The sequence below is a fragment of the Dromiciops gliroides genome, chromosome 5, assembly GCF_019393635.1.
Source record: "Dromiciops gliroides isolate mDroGli1 chromosome 5, mDroGli1.pri, whole genome shotgun sequence".
NCBI lineage: Eukaryota > Metazoa > Chordata > Mammalia > Microbiotheria > Microbiotheriidae > Dromiciops > Dromiciops gliroides.
In genome coordinates, this window is record NC_057865.1 from 241,397,314 (window position 1) to 241,414,689 (window position 17,376).

At 38.2% G+C, this 17,376-nt stretch overlaps 1 protein-coding gene across 3 annotated transcripts in view; it reads left to right on the top strand.

The window, feature by feature from the left end:
- Window positions 1–17,376, top strand: part of FRS2 (fibroblast growth factor receptor substrate 2) — a 127,213-nt gene that overhangs the window by 12,173 nt on the left and 97,664 nt on the right. The gene's annotated exons all lie outside the window — the stretch shown is intronic.

Consider the following 17,376-nt stretch of genomic DNA (forward strand, 5'->3'; position numbering starts at 1 on the left):
GATGATAGAGGAGCCAATCTGCAGGAGAAGACAGGATGGAATAGGATCATTTGTGTAGTAGGTAGGGCTTTGCTTTGAGAAGAGCCACCTTTTCTTGTGAAACAAGAGTGAAATGGAGATAGCATTTGAATGATGGGAAATGAGGAGGAGGGTGGGAGAGGGAGCTCTAGGCAAATTACCTCAGTTTCTTCAGAAAGATGTGAGAAGGCTCTCAGCTGAGAGAGTGGGGAGGGGGAGCCATGGGAGGTTTGAGAAGGATGCAAAGGGTTGGAAAAGCTGCTCTGGGGAGTAGGATAGTGGGGGGTGTAAAAAGATTTCCTTGCTGCAGTGAGGGCCCAGTTTAGATTACTGTTATAGAGGCCCACTCCATAAGGTTTTGTGATTTTTCTGCAGCTTACTTGGGAACCGGTAAGCAGGAGTAATGCCAGCTGTCGGTAGCCAAGACTGGCCAGGGTAAGATTGGCAAAGAATAAAGGGACAAGGAATTTAAGAGATGAGGACAGTGTCGAATTGAACTGGTTCCCTAAGGAGCCAAGATGGGGAAGGGAAGAGAGCATAGCCATCGAAAGAGTGATGACCTGGCACTGAACTGAGGGGTCAAGGGGTTGTCATCACTGTGAGGATGAAGAATAAGGTTTGGGGTTGCTAGGCAGAGGGAGAGCGTCATCAGAGAAGGGAATACCACTCGCCAGGTTCTGGGTGTGCAAAGACAAGAACAAATGATCTCTGTCCTCGGGGACCTTACATCCTATTGTAAGGAAATAACACGTACACATGCAATTAAATATGAAAAAGAGGGAAAGTAATTTCTAGGGGGAGGTCACTAACAAGTGGCACAGGTGGGGGCAGGGAAGAGGAGATCAGGGTGGGCTTCCTATACATCTGAGCAGAACTTTGAATGGGGCGAGGAGGGAATTCATTCATGAGGGACAGCATGTGCAAAGGCTTGGAAATGGAGTATGTTATGTCCTGTAGGGAAATAAGACGGTTTGGCCATAAAGAGAGTAATAGCCGATAAATCTGGAAAGGTAGTCCTTGGACAAAATGTCAAGGCCTCTAAGAGCTAATCAGAGTGATTTGTTTTTTATTCTAGAAGCTGGGCAAGTGACCTGCTCAGAGCCATGCTTTAGGAATATCTGTTTATAGAAGATGAACTAGAAAGGCGAGAGTCTGGAGTCTGGGAAGCATTGTAATACCTCAGGGGAGAGGTGTTGAGGGCCTGAACTGGCTAGTTAACTTACTCTGAGAGTGGCCTGAGGAGGGGCAAATGGGAGCTCTGTTATGGAACTAGAATTGACTAGAGAGAGGTGACTCTCAGAGGTTAGTGCGTGCCCTTAACAGAGTAGAGATGCTAAGAGAGGAAAAATAACTACATGTCTTTCTTGTGTGGTGTGTGGTGGAGAGAGCACATCAGTCGTAAAGACTGGGGCTAAGGCCCACCTTTTTGCATCCCTGGGCAAAGTGCTTAACTTCTTCAAGCCTAAATGTTGTCTTCTGCAAATGAGGATAATCCTAGCTTCTGTGACCCAGGTTTGTGGTGAGGACCCTATGAGATAATATGTGTGAAGTGCTTTGCAAATCTTAAGTGGTATTTAAATGTGAAATTATTATGAAAGGGGAAATGAGATTGACCATAATAATATTCCTAGAAAGGAGAGACACTAGACAGATCGGTTTATGATTACCATTTTCACTTAATTTGGAATTCCATGATGCTGTACAGGAGTTCTCTCATATGAATAATCCCTCTTCTGTGCTCTTGCTTATGGTTCATCTAAAACTGTACAAAACAAAAAGGAGTTTTGAGGTCAAAATTGAGTTTATCATAATTTATCTTGATTGTGCATTGACTGTGTGTATGGGAGAACTGCCCCTGAGAACTTAGAGTGTAGTAAATGAAGTAATTGTGAAATGATAGAAATGAAGTAGTTGTGAAATGATAGAAAACTGAGGAAAACATAGATTACTTTTGTTCAGTGCTGCTCCGATGATCAATATCAGTGAGGTGTAAAACAAAGATATCTGCCATGATCACCACTTTATTACTCAGACCTTCCTTATCATCTTCTTAATACTGTTGGACTAGCTTCCTCATAGTTATTTTTGTCTCCTGGTAGATCTTGTACCTCTTTTCCCTTCAGTCCTTCCTTCTCTTCAGTACAGCTGCCAAAATCATATTCCTTGCGCATAGATTTGATCATCTCACCCTTCTGCTCACAATTCTTTAGAGGCTCCCTATTGCCGACCAACTAGTTTAAATTCCACAGGCTTGGTGTCATCCTGCTATTTCAGGCTCATCTATTGCTTCCACATAAGCTATATTCTGGCCAAACAGTCCTACTCTCTTCCTGTTTAATACACTCTGTATTCTTCTGCTCCTTTGTCATTGTTAATTGTTATGCCTGGAATCTCTATCTCTCTTTACCCATTAAGTCCCTGTCTGTCCTTAGAAGTCCGGCTATAATGTCACTTCTTTCATGAAGCCTGTCCTGATTGTCTTCCCCCTCTCCCAAACCTGATTGTAAATCCACAGTGTAGTAGTAACTTGCCTTCCCAACCCTGCATAGCTCTGTTTGTATCTCTAAAATGTATTATGTTATTACCTCTAGTAGACTCTGTGAAGTCAGGGGACTTTAAAGAAAATATCTTAACCTTTATCTCTTCCAACCTAACATTTGTGTTCTCTGTATTTCTTTAATACTTCAGTTGATTGATGATCTCAACAGTGTGGGTCACTCACTACAGAGGCATGGGTGGTAACGTCTGTGCCTTCTTGTCTGTGCAGGAAGGACTGACTACGCCTTCTCATTAGTTCTCCACAGATGAAATTCTCAATGGCCCCAAAGTCCTTTAAATTCTGTGGGCATCAGTGCAGTGCTTGGCTGTCCGATCCCTCGCTTTGCGACTGTCCTATTTCCCTTTTTGATCATATATTTCCCGAATGATCTTTTTTATGCAACTTTTTGCGCGTGAGATTTTGTTGGTAATATACCGAAGTCTGCTAATGTCCATCATTGTCCTATGGGTTACCTCGACAGTTTTAATTTGTTCCATGATTCACAGCCTTTTCATAGTGTTGGGAGAATGTTGGTATTAAAGAGATAGGTTTTTTTGGGTTTTGCTGTGTGTTTTTTTCTTTTTTTCATATCAGGGAGCAGCTTAGACAAGAGCTCTCAAAATGCAGCTTGCTTTCCCCCTCCTCGTCATTTAATTTCTTGTCCAGTTGTATGTAGTGTCTCTCCAAGATAGGTGATGAAGGACCATGCCATAGGGAATCAACTGAAAGGAGCTGAGGGTGTTTTAATTTTGAGAAAAGAAGATTCAGTGGGGACGTGATAGCATTCTCTAGTATTTGAGGGGCTATCCTGTGGAAGGAGGGATTACATTCTCTTTTGGTCCACACTGGGAGTTCCTAACCATTTTTGTGTCACGGACTCCTTTGGCATTTTGGTAAAGCCTGTGGACCCCCTTCTTAGAATGATATACTGAAATGCATAAAATAAAATACACATTGGATTGTAGAGGAAACCAGTTATATTGAAATACAGTTTTCATTCTTCTCTCTCTCTCCCTCCATCTATCCATCCATCCACAGGGTGGGCCAAAAGTCACGATGTTTTAATAACTTTTTTTTTAAAATTTTTATTTGTTTTTTGTTTTTGCAGGACAATGAGGGTTAAGTGACTTGTCCAGGGTCACACAGCTAGTGTCAAGTGTTTGAGGCCGGATTTGAACTCAGGTCCTCCCGAATCCAGGGCTGGTGCTTTATCCACTGCGCCACCCAGCTGCCCCCATTAATAACTTTTTGAAAATTATTATTATTATTATTATTTTTTACCATTTATGATATTTTATTTTTCACACATAATGTAAATTCATTTCCTGTATATACTGTATACAATGCTATGGTATTGTAACTTACTGTAACGATTGGAATGACGCCACCTGCTGGAGACATACTGTAGAAATGAGGTGAACATCTCTGAGGGCAAGACCATGCGTCTTTTCTTTGGCATCAGGAAGTGACGTTTGCTGGTGGGAGGAGGAAGGGGGAGCTGGGCACTCTGTCTCTCTCTCTTTCCTTTGGACTCTGGTGGAGAGCAGAGCTAGAAATGTGCTCTCCCTTTAATAGATAGATGAATGTAGGCCTTTCTCTCTTTACCAAATTCTTATTCTCCTCAATAAATGCTTAAAAGCCTAATTCTTGCTAAAGCTTATAATTTATTGGCCACCACTCATTAGATATTTTAGACAGACTAGCTAGAATTTTAGCCCTTAACATTACAAACAAAAACTAAAGGTGTTATTAAATAGTGAAACCCCTTAATGACTTTTGTCCCATCACACACACATGCATACGTACATACATACATACATCTGTATATACACACAATACATACATATCCATCCGTCTTTCCATTCATCCACCCACCCATCTATCCATCCATCTATCCATCTACTTATCCATCCATCTATCTATCTCACTTCTGCTCCAGTGGGTAGAACTGGAAGTCAACAGGAGAAAGTTATCCAGAAGTGGGATGTGGTGGGTTCCAGCTCCTTGCAGATCTTCACACAGAGGCTGGATGCTCTATTTGAATAATTATACTGGAGATTCCTTTCTACTATAGTTTGGACGATTGGCTGCTGAGGGCCCTTCCAACAACTGTAACATTCTCTAATATGTATTGACAGATTAACCATATGCTTTTCCTTCAATTGCATACCATAGCCTGGATAAGAGACATGCTTTAGTTTTTCTTGTGTTGGTTATTAGACTGATTCCTTTCTTTAAATTTATTTTTTTATTTTTTTTAGTGAGGCAATTGGGGTTAAGTGACTTGCCCAGGGTCACACAGCCAGTAAGTGTTAAGTGTCTGAGGCCAGATTTTGAACTCAGGTACTCCTGAATCCAGGGCCGGTGCTCCATCCACTGTGCCACCTAGCTGCCCCTACATTTTTTTTTAGACTGATTCCCTTTAACTGATTCTAGATCTCATTTAGGAAGCTATATAATATTCTGAGAATTGATGTAATTGATATAATACCATATGTAAATCAAGAGCATTTAGAGGACCATGTCATCCTTAGGGAATTTCCTGTATTTGAACTTTCTATAGGATATTCTCTGTGACTGTGGCAAACCACCTTTCATGAGCTGTTTATCTTCCTGTTTTAGGCATTGCTTGATATTGATAATCAGAGGACAATTAAATAAAGCTATCTCTGTGGTTATACCTCATCAGGTAACCTTGTATGATCATAACACATAGATAGGACATTCTTAGTTATTGCTGTTGTAAATGGGTGGTGAAAAACTTCTTTAACCACAAGAACATTGTACGTAGTAACAGCAACATTGTGTGATGGTCAACAGTGATAGACAGCTCTTCTCAGCAGTGCAGTGAATGATCCAAGACAATTCCAAAGAACTACTGATGGAAAATGTTCTCCACATGCAGAAAAAAGAACTGTGTATTCTGACTGCAAATTAAACCATACTGTTTCTACTTTTGTTTTTTTCCCCTTTTTCGAGATTTCCCCCCTTTTGTTCTGATTCTTCTTTCACAACATGACAAATGCAGAAATGTGTTTAATGTGATTGTACATATATAGCCTATATCAGATTGCTTTCTGTCTTGGGGAGGCGGGGACAGAAGGGAGGGAGGGAGAAAAATTTGGAACTAAAAATCTTAGGAAAACAGATGTTGAAAACTATCTTTACATGTAACTGGAAAATAATAAAATACTTTTATGATTTAAAAAAAATAAAAATTAAAAAAAAATAAACGCGATGGACCCAGAAAAAAAAAAAAAAAGAAAAACTTCTTTACCCATTTGATGCTTAATGAATGTTGAATGAATATGAGAGAATGGATATTAAGAATTTTTTCAGGAGTTCTAGGTGGTACAAGTTGATAGAGTGCAGGACCTGGAGCCAGGAAGAACTAAGTTCAGTTCCAGCCTCAGACACTTACTAGCTGTGTGACCCTGGGTCAGTTTCCTCAGCTGTGAAATGGGAATGATAATAGCACTTAGCTCCCAGAGTTGTTGTAAGGATCAGTTGAGACAATATTGTCTTTACTATTATTTTTAAATAATTTTAATTTAATATTTAAAATATTATTAACTAATATTAAAGTGCTTAGCACAGTCCCTCACAGAGAGTAGGCGTCTAAGAAATGCTTATTCCTTCCCCTTAACACAGTCTATCTTTCTGTATTGTCTGTATTAATTTTCTAGAGATAGAATTTTGTTTTTGTATGTTTTGTAAATAGCTTGATAACTTGTATGTTGGTTGCAAATAGCAATAGATTGTTGCCTATTTTCTCAAGTTAGTTTTAAGAATTATGTTGTTTTAAGTGCTGTTAATTTACATTGAATGAACAATTGACTTTTAGCTGTTTGCATGATTTACAGTAAAGAAGATACATTTTTTACAGTTGTTAATTTTGTGTTATATAGGCTATCACAGCTTTCTTTAGTAAAATGATCATTTAAAACTCTGAATTCATCTTTCTGTTGAAAATAGTATAAACAAATAAGCTAGTATAGCTGAAACAGCAAAGCACAAGTCCTAGGCAAGTGAGGGAGAAAGAGGAGCCACCAAGTGCTAGGCAAGTTAGAGCCTGATGGAGACACTCCAGGACCCTGAATCCCAGAACCTTGGGGCAGTCTGGAAGCGCTCCTGTAGGGGCTATAGCCATAGCAGCTTGAAGAATCAGAAAAGAAAGCTCTTGCCACTGAAGTCCTTACCCCTGTCAAATGGTTCCACAAGAGAAACTGATCTGATTTTGTCAGTGGAAATGGCAATAAAGAAGATGTATTAACATAGACTTCTTTCTTGCACCTTAAGGGACCTTTCCTTCAGACTTGCAACTGAAACTTCCCATTCGTGTTGTCTTCCCCCATGTGAGCTCCTTGAGGGCAGCAGGTGTGTGTGTGTGTGTGTGTGTGTGTGTGTGTGTGTGTGTGTGTGTGTGTGTGTGTGTGTTCCTGAGATTAGCATCGGAGGTCCTTAATAAATGTTTCATTCACTCAAACAGTGGTCAAGCTCTTAGCCTAGTTTCTCAGAACTCTATTTAACCCCATTGTATGCCAGATTAAAATCTCACTGTGAGGGGCAGCTAGGTGGCGCAGTGGATAGAGCACAATCCCTGGATTCAGGAGGACCTGGGTTCAAATCCAGCCTCAGACACTTGACACTTACTAGCTGTGTGACCCTGGGCAAGTCACTTAACCCCATTTGCCTCACCAAAAAAACAAACAAACAAACAAAATCCCACTGTGATAGCTCATCATGGATGGTGTCTGTGGGATTGACTCTGGTTTCTTGAAGACTGTGTCTACAGAGCCCTGACTTTGGCAAACCAAAGTTTTGCCAAACTGGAAAAACTTTGAGTTTTGCCACAGGATGTTTATCATTTGAGGGCCGGTCAGTCTAGTCAGTTTTGGAGAGGCTCATCACCGTATTGACTAATGCATGATGGATATTTTGGCCACGACAAATACCGTATTCTAAGATATAGAATCAGTTTGAACTTCAGGCAAGGGAATTTCACATCAGTGAAATCATAGGTACATAACATATTGGTAGACTTGAAGTAGTATATAATAGTCCTGTAGAATCTTATCATTTATAACAATGTTTTTATGGGAAAATTCATTGAGCTCCAAATTAGGATATAAAGAATGCCTTTTTATTCCACTGTAGCTCTGGAAGGTTGTGTAGACATAGGTTCTTAGCTTCAGTGACTGTATTTTCAAAATCAGAATTGAAATTCATGGTTCAAAAAAATATTTTCTAATTTGTACATGGGGCAGAATATTTGAAATGCAAATTGTCCTGGTTTCTGTATTTATGACCTTCAAAGCTGGCCAAAGCTAACTGCTGGTAGCTCCCTTGGCCTGCCTGAGATAAGATCTTCATTGGGGTGGCCAACAACAGTAGGGATGAGAACTTCCTGTCTTGTTGGTGTTAATAGTAGGGATGAGGGTTCCACATGGTGTGGGGCCATTGGGCTCAGGTCTTATGAGTTATGGAGGGCAACTTATGAATAGAATTGGAGAGGATAAGTAGCTAAGGGTCTGGCAGAGAGGCAGTAGGGAACAAGGTTCAGGAGTCAAGAGAGAGGGATGGTGGGGGTTATAGTAATTCCACCATTTAAATTAAAATTGAATAAGTGCCTCCTGGCTGCCAGTGGGAGGCAAGGGGTAGGGATGTAGATGGAACATGTTGGACAACCTGGCAATGAAAGGGCTTTCTTTATTTAGAGCTAGAAGGGACCAAAGAGATTATTAGATCGAACCGCCTTCATTTTACAGATGAGGATTTGAGGTGCAGAGAGGTTAAGATTTCTTCAACTCTAGTAAATAACAGGAGTGGAATTTGAATGAACCTTATTATTCCAAATCCACTGAGAAGGCATATTCTTATCAGTTGTGGGTAGGGAAGGATCATTTCTTGGGCAGAGGTGTTTATGAGGGGCGGTTCATAACTCACTGACTGACCTCCCCCCACTCCCACCCCGCACTCTTTCTCAGTCATTCTTATTCTTTTTCTTATCATGTTTGAGAAAGTAAGGAATTGCCTTATGTTTAGGAGACACTAACATTAACCCATGTGGATTTTTTTAGTTTATAAAAATGAGCAGTCTAGTTAGTCTCCCTTCAAATGAAAAACTCATTTATATATGTATATATGTGTGTGTATAAAACTTTTGTTTTTTAAAAAAATACTCCATTTCAGTTTAAATTTATCTAATGTTGCACTCACTTGAATTGGCAGCAATAATTCTTTTTCTATTTCATTGCATAGCAGAGCAAAACAGAGTTGACTATACAGCAGTTGTCTTTCAGACATGTCTAAATTTCTCAGTCTATTTATGAGCATCAACAAACACTTTGTACATACTTTTGCCATGGGTTGAATGCTTCTATTTTCCTTTAATTTCGTTTAAAACTAGTAATGGAATTTTTGAGGTTTTGAGAGGAATAGTGTTGGCAAGCTTACTTTTGAAACCAAAGGCAAATTAAGATACCAAGCAAACATAGAGAGACTACTACTTTAGAAAGGGACCTGAGAACACTGCTGACATTTGCAAAGACCGTGTCTTATATTTATATAAGTTTCAGGTAAAAACTTCTGCTTTTTAAAAATAGTTATGTTTAAAAATGCACAAATATAATAATAATTTAAAAAGTTGATTCTAATACTTTCAGTGTGTGGGAGCTCAGTCTTTTCAGTATTGAACCTATTGGACATTAACTGTTTTGGACTTTTTCTTCCTATGATTTATTTAAAGTAATTCAGATGGATTATAGATGCCAGGAATTTGACACGTTCACATTAAAATCTAAATCATTTTTTCAAATTGCTTTACGTGGCTTCTGAAGCTGTTAAAATATGCTACCAGCATCCATCATTATGTCATTTAACTGTATATTGCAAAAAGGACAAATAATAGCACTTGTCACTTTGATGCTTGGTTCTCTTAGTTTAATAATAATAATAATACATTACATTTGGAGGATGTCAGCTACATTTACTCTGAGTATTTATTAAAAATATACCTTTCACTGACTTGCATTTAAGGGGATGCCTTATCTACAGCTTCCTTAGCATTTGTGGACCCTGTTTTAATTATAGACATGTCAAAATAAATGTCCCCACCACTGACTTTCTTTTTTAAAAGGTAACTTTCTAGTGTAGCCTTTTGTTTTTATATTCCTTATATTTCCTGATGTCTCCCTCTTCCTGCATTTTCCCAGATAGTCTTCCTTTCTAACAAAGAATGAAAAAGAGGGAACAAAAATTTAGCAGAAGTAATCAACATTGAAAAAGCCTGTGCCCATCCTTCTCTCACCTCTGCAGAGCAGTAGGAGTGGGGGAGTGAGAGGAAAGTGCCTTCTCCTATTCTGGGTACTAAGCTTGGTCATTATACTTCTGCAGTATTTAGTTTTGATCAGTATTTTAAAAATAACATCAAGAGACCACCATCCAAGTCCTCTTTGAGATTGCAAGATTTCTTTGTAGTGTTCTTAGTCTTAAGTCAGTTGTTGGAAATGATTTTATCTGTGTTTACTGTCTTCCCCATGGGATCTTAGATCCAGAGTTAGAGAGGATCTTGGAAACAATCTAGTCCAACCTTCTCATTTTATAAATGAGAAAACTGAGGCTGAGAGAGAGTAAGTGACCTTCCTGAAGTCTCATGGGTAGAAGTAGGATTTGAATTCAGGTCCTTATTCTGAGCCATCACTGTCACATGTACCCCATTTACTCCCATTGTTGGTACAACTCTTCCTTGCCAATCCTGAGTTGTCTGGGAGAGCCTGGGCACTCCAGCCTTCCCTCCTCTCCATCTCAGTTCTCTTTTTGTGTGTGGAGAATGGCATCTCATACTCAAAATGTCTTCCTCATTTCAGAGATGCTGAAAACAATTCCCAGAGAGATGAGGTGACTTGTCTATGGCACTGACTCGAATGTTGTTGTTTTTTTGAGGTGGTTTGAAATCAGGAATACTTTTTCCCACTGAAATTATTATAATATAAAACAATTCATTTTGCCTATCCTAGTACTCTTAGAATTGTATCATAAAACACAATGATCATTTATAGTAATGTTTCTGTTAGAAAATCTGTTATAGACTTAACTATGGTCTGCAAACTGGAAATAGAACCTTTAAGTTGTGGAATGCCTGTAGTAAACTTGGACAGGAATGAAGGATCAGCCAGTCAACATGCATTGATTATGGGCTGACTCTGTTCCAGGCCCTGTGCTAGTAGCTGGTGATGCAAAACAAAAATGAAATACTCTGCCCTTAAGGAGTTTATATTTTAATGGAAGAAAAAACATGCACATAGATAATAGGTATTGGGAAAACTCATGCAAAACAGATACATGATAACTTTAGAGGCGAATATACTCAGAGTTGGGGTGATTAACTAAAGGTAGGGTGTAAGCTAAGTCAACCAATCAATCATTAAACATGTATTAAGTGCCTACTATGTGCCAGGCATTGTGCTAATCTCTGGGGATACAAAAAGAGGCAAAACACAATCTCAGACCTTGAATTTATAATCTAATGGGGGAGACAACATGCAAACAAATAGAGACAAAGCCAGCTATAGACAGGATAGATAGGAAATAACCAAGGGAAAGTATTGGAATTGAGGGCTTGGAGAAGGCTTCTTATAGAAGGTGGGGTTTTAGTTGAGACTTAAAGGAAGCCTGGGAGATGAGTAGTTGGGATGGAGGAGGGAGAGCATTCCAGGGTTGGATGACATCCAGGGAGAAGGTTTGGAGCCGAGAAATAGACTGTCTTATTCTTTAGACAGCCAGGAGGCCATTGTTACTGTTCTGAAGAGTATATGGCTGGAAGTAATGTGTAAGAAGATTGTGAAGATAGGAAGAGACTAGGTTATGAAGGGCTTTGAATGCCAAACAGAGTGTTTTGTATTTGCTCCTGGAGGAGATGGAGTGGTGTGAGATGCTACAAGATGAAGGTTTGAAGGGACATCATCCCAGGAATAGGAAATAGCCATTGCAGAGGTGTGGATTCCAAGGATGAAGTGCCATTTGATTCTTCTAGTTTTGTGGGGCTGATTTGAAGGGTTGGAGAGGTAATTAAGCTCTCATATCCATTCTCCAACATTCAGCAGCTAATGTTTTCTCTCTCTCTCTTTCTTTCTTTCCTGCTTTCTTTCCTTTCCTTCCTTCTGTGGGAAAATGAATATTAAGTGATTTGCCCAGGGTCACACAGCTAGTAAGTAAGTGTCAAGTGTCTGAGACTGGATTTGAACTCAGGTCCTCCTGAATCCAGGGCTGGTGCTTTATTTACTGTGCCATCTAGCTGCCCCCTCTTTTCTTTTTTATAATAAATTTATTTTATATTTCAATAACATAGTAAAATAAAACGATGATTGCATATAAAAGCACAAATCTGTCATGTATAATTTGCTGTTCCCTTCAAATATAGGACAAAGTTATCTTGTAAATTTCTCTCCCCTCATCACCCCTCATAGCTACATCATTAGACACACACACACACACAAATTCTATACATATTTCAGTTCTTTCTCTGTAGATAATAATGGCCTTCACATGCTTTATTTTTAATTTGTGTATTTTTAATAGAATGACTTTTTTGCTCAAAGTTCTTAAAACGATATTGCTATTACTGTATACAGTATTCTCTTGGTTCTTCTAACTTTATCTTTGTCATTTCGTACAAGTCTTTCCATGCCTTTCTTTGTTTGTTTTTTAGTGAGGCAATTGGGGTTAAGTGACTTGCCCAAGGTCACACAGCTAGTAAGTGTTAAGTGTCTGAGGCCGGATTTGAACTCAGGTCCTCCTGAATCCAGGGCCAGTGCTCTATCCACTGCGCCACCTAGCTGCCCCTTTCCATGCCTTTCTAAGATCTTAGAGCTCAGAATTTCTTACAGCACAGTGGTATTTCCTCACAACCATACACCACAACTTGTTCAGCTATTCCCCAATTGATAGAGATCCCTGCAATTTCCAGTTTTTTGCCACCACAGAGAGCTGCTGTAAACATCCCTTTCACATTCAGTTACAATTACTATTTGTGAATTTCCCTCCATCTTATTTTTACTATTTTCTTTCTCACTCTCCTTTTATTACCCAATCCCTGTTATCTTATCTTCTTCCTCCACTCTTCCACCCCCCCACTTCACCCACGCCTCCAAGAGTTCCCCCATGAGTTCCCCCATCCCCTCTCCCCATCCCCTAAATTTCAATCCATACACCCCTTCAGTCCCCCAATTTTCTCTCTACATCTTCAGAAGACTTCTATACTCTCCCATATGTACACATGGTTTCCTCTTCAACTCAGATAAAACCTTTCTTTCAAACTACTTTAGTAATGATGACAGTTTAATTAATTTTATATATATATATATATATATATATTTGCAGGGCAATGAGGGTTAAGTGACTTGCCCAGGGTCACACAGCTAGTAAGTGTCAAGTGTCTGAGGCCGGATTTGAGCTCAGGTCCTCCTGAATCCAGGGCCAGTGCTCTATTCACTATGCCACCTAGCTGCCCCCATGATGACAGTTTTAAGAATACTGATAACACTTTCATATAATAATAAGTAAATAGTTTGACCTTAATGAGTGCCTTATAATTAATCTTTAATGTTTTCTTTATTTTTTTCTGGATCTTTTGTAATGAATTTTTCATTGAGTTCTATTTTTTTTTTTGTTACAAATTTAAAGTTTTTCAGTTTGTCAGATGTCTATTTTTTTTCCTTTTAGGATTATACTCAACTTTGCTGGGTAAGTTATTCTTGGATACAATCCCAGCTCAAAAAAAGTAAAAACTTTTTGATAATGTTCTAAGACCTCGGTCTTGGACCATAGGGTTGTTTTAGAGTAGAAGTTGCTAGGTCTTGTGAAATCCTGACTGCATTTCTGCAGTAAATTGTTTTTTTTTTCTTGTCACTTGCAATATTTTCTCCTTAACTTGGGAGTTTTGAAATTTGGCTATGACATTCCTTTAATTTTTCCTCCTAGGATCTTTTTCAGGTGGGGGAACGGTAGATTTGTTTTTCTACTTTAAAAACTTCTTGTTCTAAAACCTTAGGGAAATTGTCCTTAATAATTTCTTGTAATGCTGTATCCAGATTCTTTTTTTTTTATCATAACTTTCAGGTAGTACAGCAATTCTTATATTGTTTTTCCTTAATCTGTTCTCCAAATCGGTTGTTTTTCTAAGATGTTTCAGATTGTATTGTTTTTTCTAGTTTAATTATTTCTTGGTGTCTTATAATGTCATTTGATTACTCTTGCCCAATTCTAGTTTTCAAGGAATTATTCCTTAAGATTTTAGACCTTTTTTTAAAAATAGAACTTTTAAAAAAATTTTTTCTTGGATTGCTCCCCTCACTCCTAACTTTTCCTTGATTTCTCTTATTTTATTTTTGAATTCTTTTTAAAGTTCTTCCAAGAACTCTTTTTGGGCGTTTGATGGTTTTGGGGGGCATAGGAGTGGCTTTTTTTAACCTCAAAATCTTCCTCAGAATATGAACCCAAATCTTTTTATACCAAAATAGCTATCTATGGTCAGGTTCTTTTTCCTTTGCTTACTCATTTTTATTTCGTTTTATTTTATTTTTAGCAGCTTTTTATAATCAGATTTGGGGGGGGGGGGCAGGACAATGAGGGTTAAATGACTTGCCCACGGTTCAAGTGTCTGAGGTCACTTTTGAACTCAGGTCCTCCTGAATCTGGGTCTGGTGCTTTTTCCACTGTGCCACCTAGTTGTCCCTATGTTTTGTTTTGTTTTGTTTTTGCAGGGCAATGAGAGTTAAGTGACTTGCCCAGGGTCACACAGCTACTAAGTGTCAAGTGTCTGAGACCGGATTTGAACTCAGGTACTCCTGAATCCAGGGCCGGTGCTTTATCCACTGCGCCACCTAGCTGCCCCACAGGTAGATCTTTGAGGCTACGGGCAGCTTATACTTCAGAGAAAACTACTTAATCCTTAACATGCACGCAAAAGTATTACAAGTAACCACACTGGTAACAATGTTCAGGAATCTCCCAAAATGAGGGTTGCACTTGTAGTTATAGGAAGCCATAAGTAATAATGACAATGGTAACAATAGCAATAATAATAATAGAGGCTAACTCAGTTATATTTATAATTTTCCTTTTGTTGAATTAACCCTCACTTTTGGTATATAAATCTAGCATGGTTGTGGTGGTGTGTAATCTTTTTATATTTTTAATATATCATTGTAGTCTCTTTGCTAATATTTTATTTTATAGTTTTGTGTTCTTTAGGGATTATATACTTTTCATTCTCTCTGCCCTCTCCCCCTTCCCCTCTATTGTCTTCCCCCTTTTTTTTTTCTGTCCCTGATTTAGGTATCCAGCCTATATTTGTATCAGAAAGGGTTTGGGTAGATTTTTTTTTCTTAATTTTTTATCTTTTGGGGGGGGCGGGGCAATGAGGGTTAAGTGACTTGCCCAGGGTCACACAGCTAGTAAGTGTCAAGTGTCTGAGACTGGATTTGAACTCAAGTCTTCCTGAGTCCAGGGCCAGTACTTTATCTACTGTGCCACCTAGCTGCCCCCTCTTTTTTTTCTTATTTTTGCAAACTTTTTCTTTAAAGAGGGGAATTAATTCTTTGAATGTATGATAGATTTTATTTGTAAATCTTTCTGGGGTAGATTTACTGGTAAATCCATCTGGTCCTGGGAATTTTTCCATTGGGAATCCATTTATAGCTTGTTTAAATTTTTTTTCTGATCCTATATTTTCTGATATATATGCATATATATTCTGATATCTATTTAACTAATCTAATTCTTGTTAATCTTGGTATTTAATATTTTTATAAATTCTGTTCCATTTTATCTAAGTTATCAGTTTTGTTGGCATGTAATTGGGCAAAACACTTTGATAGTTTCTTTTATTTCATCTCTAGTTATGCTTTTTTTCATTTTTGATAAAAAATCGGTTTTCATCTCTTTAATCAGACTATGTAACTTTAAAAAAATAGTTCCCGGGGTGGCTAGGTGGTGCAGTGGATAAAGCACCAGCCCTGGATTCAGGAGGACCTGAGTTCAAATCAGGCCTCAGACACTTGACACTTAACAGCTGTATGACCCTGGGCAAGTCACTTAACCCCCATTGCCCCACAAAAAAACCCCTAAAAACCAACCAACCAAACAAAAATAGTTCCTAGTTTTATTTATCTACTCATTTAAATGGGGGTGGAGGGTAGGATGGCTTTCAATTTGGTTCATCTCTTTGACTAGTTCATATGCGACAGGTTTAAGTGTCACCAGTGACCCCCATTCCTTCTCCCTTGTTTGTATAGACTTTTACTTATGCACCCTAATTATGTGAGATAATTATCCCTAATCTTCTCTCCTTCTCCTCTTCCCCAAGTGTATTCTTCTTTTGTACCTTTTCTTTCTTTTCTTTTTTTTTAAAGATGATCAAAAAATAACAACCACTCTTAGACCCTTTGTCTAATTAGGTGCTCTCTATGACCCCTGATGATGATAGAGTTCATAGGGGACACATATATCATCTCCCCATATTAAATTAGAAATAATTTATCCTTACTTAGCCTGATAGGATTGCTTTCTCATGTTCTCATATCTGTCTGTGTGACTGTCCATTTGTCTATTTTTGACTCTTATGTTTGCACTTCAAAGTTTCTATACAACTTTGGTCTTTTCATCAGGAATGTTTAGAAATTTTCCATCTTATTAAAAGTCCATTCCCCCCACTCTGAGAGTTTTAGATGATTTTTATTTGTTTGGGTTTTTTTGTTTTGTTTTTTGTTTTTTGGTAAATTATTCTTGATTGTAGGCCTATATATCCTTTTGCCTTCTGAAATATCATTCTAAGCTCTATACTCACTTAGAGTGGTAGCTGCTGACTAATATGTAATGCTGGATGTGGCTCCTCTGTATTTGTATTCTTTCGGTCTTGCAGTGTTTTTTCTTTGACCTAGAATTTCTGGGTTTTGGCTGGAAAGTTTCTGGGGGTTTCTTTCAGGAAGTGATTGATAAATCCATTCTCTTTCCACTTTGCCTTCAGTAAGAGATCTGGTCAGTTTTCTTTATAATTTCTTGAAGTAGGATATCTAAGCTCTTTTAAAAAATGTTTGGTCATGACTTCCAGGTAGTCCAATGATGGTTAAGTTATTTCTCCTTCATCTTTTTTCTAGGGTTTTTTTTTTTATTATGAGTTATTTTACATTTTCTTCTATTTTTTCTAGGCTTTTGACTTTGTTTTAATGGTTTTTGTTGTCTCATGGAATCATTAGCTTCTATTTGGTCCATTTTGATTTTCTAGGAGAATGTTACTTGAGTAAGGTTTTGTACCAACCTGCTAATTCTATTTTCAGTTCTTTCTTCCATAGCTTTTCGTTTCTTTTCAATTTTTCTTCTGCCTCTCTCATGATATTTATTATAAATTAAAAAAAAAAAACAAAAAAAATTCTGCTTCATTTCTTTCAGGAATCCTATTTGAACTCTTGCCCAAGTGGTGTTTTTCTTTGTGCTGTTTTGGAGTCATTCTCTTCTTTTGGGCTTGTTTCTTGAGCTTCATGTCATCATAATAGCTTTTTTTTTTTTTTAATGGTGGAGCTCTTTTTTTGTTTGCCTACTTTCTGACTTCAGACTTGATGTGACAGTTGCTGTTTTCTTGGTATATTGTGTTATTCCAGAATTTCATAGATAGTTCAGACTGGGGACATGCAAGCTCCTAAAGTGGTCTGATCCAAGACAGAGTCTGTTCACTACCCTCCAGCTCTGAGCTCTTCAGGTTCCTGCCATGGATTTATGTTTGAACAACATATTTGGGTGCTTGTCCTTGTAGGAGTTCTGGT